Source organism: Palaemon carinicauda, chromosome 39 (assembly GCF_036898095.1).
Source record: "Palaemon carinicauda isolate YSFRI2023 chromosome 39, ASM3689809v2, whole genome shotgun sequence".
Taxonomy (NCBI): Eukaryota; Metazoa; Arthropoda; class Malacostraca; order Decapoda; family Palaemonidae; genus Palaemon; species Palaemon carinicauda.
This window is the reverse complement of record NC_090763.1, coordinates 47,823,388-47,828,387: the sequence shown is the minus strand read 5'-3', so window position 1 is coordinate 47,828,387 and position 5,000 is coordinate 47,823,388. Positions and strand designations below refer to the sequence as shown.

At 34.8% G+C, this 5,000-nt stretch overlaps 2 long non-coding RNA genes across 2 annotated transcripts in view; one reads left to right on the top strand and one right to left on the bottom strand.

The window, feature by feature from the left end:
* LOC137631170 (uncharacterized) overlaps nucleotides 1-5,000 on the top strand; it is a 60,879-nt gene that overhangs the window by 21,929 nt on the left and 33,950 nt on the right. The gene's annotated exons all lie outside the window — the stretch shown is intronic.
* LOC137631169 (uncharacterized) overlaps nucleotides 1-5,000 on the bottom strand; it is a 66,636-nt gene that overhangs the window by 42,488 nt on the left and 19,148 nt on the right. The window contains exon 2 of the long non-coding RNA XR_011041870.1: nucleotides 3,982-4,066. This is a non-coding gene — a long non-coding RNA (uncharacterized lncRNA). The remainder of the gene's footprint in view (nucleotides 1-3,981; nucleotides 4,067-5,000) is intronic.

Here is a 5,000-nt window from a genome sequence, read left to right as displayed (position 1 = left end):
GGACACCCTTCATCAGTCTTCCTCTGTTTATTATGTATATTGTAGCTGATGGGGAAAATGGGCGAAAGAAGTGTGAGGACAGGTAGCTAACTAAACATAAAACGGAATTGTTTAAATAGTAAGTGTTAATAAGATTCTACTCGGGAAGATCAAATGGAGTTGGAAGAGAAGAGGTAGGAATGATGATCACACCAAGAACAGAAAAGATATTTACCGAGTGGAGAGCTGTAAATGGATTATTAGCAGTGTTGGTGAAAAAAAAGGAAACAAAAAAAGACCTGATTGATTGCAATAATTACGGAGGCATAATATTTACGTCAATTGTTATGAAAATATATAGTATGCTTATTCTAAAGAGATTGAAGAGAATGATTGACGAAAAGCTGAGAGATGAACAAGCAGGATTTAGAAAAGGTAGAATTTGCACTAACCAAATATTCATTTTGAGAAATGTACAACAATGCGTAGAATATAGAAAAAAAAAACACTTGATGGCATTTGTGGACTGTGAATAAAGCCTTTGATAGTGTGGACCGGCCAATTTTGTGGAGAGTCCTGCGTTATTATGGAATTCCTCTCAAATATGTAATTTGGATTGTCTGTTCATGAGCATAGCAAGTGCAACGTTTAAGTTGATGGAGTCTTATCAAATGAATTTCCAGTGAACAGTGGAGTACTGCAAGGGAATGTGTTGTCACCTATGTTGTTTATCCTCCTCATGGATTTTGTAATGCGTAGAACAGTTGGAGATGGCGAAGAGGGATTTGACTGGATTGGTGATAGGAATTAAGCAGACCTACAGTAGAGTATGCTGATGATGCTTTCCTTGTTAGCAGAACACCACAGGATTTGTGAAATATCACACGAGGTTGGATTGAAGATAAATAGAAGAAAGACAGAGATGATGAGAACTGCATATGCAATGGAATGTGAAATATCATTAGAAGGAGAAAGGATTAATAAGGTAGAATCATTTAAGTATTTAGGAACTATGATCTCCAATACAGGGTCCTTAGAATTAGAGTTTAAAACTAAATCACACAATGGCTAGGCTAGGTAAAATTTGGAAAGCAAATCGCCTGAAATTGGATATAAAAATCAGACTATATATCAGTTTAGTGAGATCGGTGTTATTAATGAAACAATCTCCAATAGATTTAGTAGATTTGAGAACAAAACCCTCAGAAGGATATTGGGTGTTAAATGGCAGGACAGGATTAGACATGAAACTATAAGAGAGATTACCAGAGTGCCAAATGTGGATGAGATCATGACGCCGGGTAGATGGAGATGGTTTGGGCATGCTCTTCGCACTCCCCAAGAGAGATTAGTTCACCAAATATTCAGCTGGGCTCCACAAGACACTAGAGTTGGAAGACCCAGGCCTACATGGTTGAGGATTATGTAACACGAAGTAGATGATGATGAATGGAGAAGTACTGAATTAAAAACTCGAGATAGAGACGACTGGTGAAATCTAATCGAGGCCCTTTGCGTCAGTAGGCGTAAGAGGAGATGATGATGACGATGATAGCAAGATTGATGTAAAGTGTGGTTTAACCACAATGTTATTTATATAAAAGTACATTTTTTCGTGTTACGGCCTTAAAAAGTTTACGATAATGTCTTATTTGTCTTTTACCTTTTTCAAGTATTTTGACTACAGGCCAAATGGAAGTGTTAGAGTAACCTGGGGCCTTTATAGTAAGGCTTTTATTTCTCTTATTGATAGATGCTGTGTTTTTTTGCATAGTTCTTATATCCCATGATGGAGGAATTGGTGAGTTCGAGTCCGAATTGGGTTCATTTCCGGGTGTGAAGTCTTCATCTGATGAAGAGTCGTCTTCTGAATTGCCTATTTGATTTGTAGCTACTTCAGTTGTATGTTGGGAAATTTGTAATAGATAGTTGGAGTAATAAATCCTGATAATGACTCGAGTAATCACACATTTCTTGACAATGTTCATCCTGATATATGTTTTTTTTTTTTTTTTTTTTTTTGGGGGGGGGGTTAAAGAAAGCAGTGTTTTAATGTGATATCTCGTAATTCTTATTTAGTTGTGTATTTGAGCACTGAGAGACAAATTACAGTCCAGTATCACCCCAACGGCAGGTCACGAAAGTACTAGATATCGGAACAGTTGCTTTTAATATTTATTTGGATGTCTGCAAACTTTCTGAAATTGTTTTTATTTCCTGCTACCATCTACTTACGTTTTAGTTTTCATCCATTCTTTATCACCAGTAAGAACGTTTAAATTCTCAGCTATATCATTAATGTCATTTATTAAAAGTAGAATTGTGTATTATCTGAAAATGTCTGCAATACTTTCTTTAAGTGAATTGTATCCTACAAAAACGGCACGCCTTAAAATCAACATTGTCTATTACTATGTGGTAGATCAGGATGTATGGGGCCCGTGGTAGATCGTAACGTCTGGGAAAATTGGAAAAAGGATTGTCTCTTTTATGAGCACAGTTAACTATTTGAACGATGGGGTAGGGGAGTTATATTTAGAATTTGATAGACCTCAAGTGTTTGTCGTACAGTTCATGATGAGAGATGGCTGCTGATCAACAGACGGAGAAATATTTTTAAAGCGTAGCAGAGTAAAAGGTGAACATATCCTCAAGATATACAGATCCTAAGAAAAAGCTTGAAAATTTTTCTCGTTAAATCGATTTTTTGTGCACCTGGTGACCTGATATGTATCTCAAAAGAGAATTTAGACATAAAGAAATATACATAGATCTTGAAATGAGCTGTGTGCAGTTAAAAAAAATGTCAATCAAAAGATACACAGGAAGGTCCTAAAAAAAACTTGAAATTTGTTCTCATTAAATCGATTTTTTTGTGCACCTACTGACCTGATATGTATCTCCAAAGAGAATTTCGAATAAAGAAGTATACATAGATCTTGAAATGAGCTGTATGCAGTTAAAAAATTGTCAATGAAAAGATACACAGGTAGGGTACAAAGTCCTAGCCCTAAAAATTATCATAATTAGCACCGTGCACGAATTTTTGCTAAATCTGTCTAGTTTCAGCAACCCAGCTCTACTTTCACTAGATCTGATCCAAACACAGAAAGTAATGTTATCTTAAACAACCACCTTAATTTCATGGCCAAGAATAGGAACCTACTACTCGGAACAACGCCAGAAATTACAATAAATTTGAATGGTGATTAAAAGCTTAATCAAAGTAACTCCTAGTTCATACAGCAGGAACACTACGGTCTTTATATTAATGCTACTGCCTTCATTGAAATAGTCTTGGAAAACTCTCAATCAATCAATGAAATAGTCATTCATGTTTTGTGTTTTTTCCTCAATCAACCAGTGAAATTAGTCATTCATGTTGTGTATTTTTTTTTTTAATCTGGCCTATACTAAGGACATAAATATTTTTTTTGTTTAACTTTTATATGACGACGAGAATGTTAGCATGGTATCCAATGCAAAGAATTGGAACAAACTATTTCGGAACGCATGTTTGTGGAGACTTGATTCGTGCGTCTTTTTTTCAAAATAGTTAGCTTATAATGTAAATATTTACTCCAAATAGCCTTGTGGTAATCAAAACCTAAATAATGGCTAAGGGACTTTCTCAGTACTTGTTATGATGTAAATATTTACTCCAAACAGCCTTGTGGTAATCAAAACCTAAATAATGGCTAAGAGACCGTTTTTTTTTAGTACTTGTTTGTTATTACCTACAAACAAGTCTTGTAGGTCTTGAAGGGTGCAGGGGATTTCCGTGTGTGACAGGACCAGGAAACCCGACCTTAAAGTATCTTTAAATCAAAGACTCGAACTCATCAACTTCCTTATGTTTACACAAATGTCTAAATAATGTTAGACTTTAGTTTGTACTGTCGAGATAACGATGTCTTTAGTTACGAGTAATGATACATACAGACATACAAACACACAGTCGCTTTTAAATTGAGGAAAAATGCTTCAAAATGATGTACTCACTTTACTGTTGCGGTCGTTCCATGAAGATGGGACAACAGAAGAACGCGAAAGCCGAGGCCAGGCACAGCGCCGCCATAGTGAAGAACTGAAAGCCAGAGCAGTTTGAAGGCAGTGAGATGGCTATTATGGCATAAGATTCATTATATAAATAGCAACCCGTTCCGAATAATAATCTAGTATTATGTCATTAAAAATAGTACATTCAAACAATTAGTTTTTTTATATAGGGTATTTTCAGAAACTAATTGTTTGAATGTCGTCTTCTTCTTTGTCTGCATCTTTTCCCACTTCTATGTGGGGTCGATGTTTCTGGTCAGCTTTCTCCATCTACCTCTGTCCCACACCTCATCGCCGGTTCATCCCTTTGATCGGTGATGAGGTGTGGGACAGAGGTTGATGGAGAAAGCTCACATAGAAGTGGGAAAAGATGTAGACAAAGAAGAGAAAGCTCACATAGAAGTGGGAAAAGATGTAGACAAAGAAGGACATTCAAACAATTAGTTTCTGAAAATACCCTATATAAAAAAATACATCTAAATTAAGATATAGTTTCACTGTTTACAATTTCATGAACTCAAGCATTTGTATAGAGACTTTTGTCATACTGAAATATTTCGTTGTACTCACCGAAGCAGTCTGGATAATCTCTCCTCTATTAAAGATAATAATGCAGAAGCTTTAAATCAAGATGCCGTATGTGATTCTTGAATTTAAAACTGTTTAGTGAAGTATTTGTTAGTACGTATTTTAATGCTTTTTTTTTATCATGCTTCTCTAGATCAGTCCTTAACTACTTATATCTATGTATGGAGCTGTGCATACATTATATTGGATTTTAATTGGAAATGTTAATGAAATTATCATTTTGGTTAATAACCACTTATAGGTGGCAGTACAGAGCTAAAGTGTGCGAGCAGTTAAAGTATTTACAAATATATATATATATATATATATATATATATATATATATATATATATATATATATATATATATATATATATATATATATATATATACT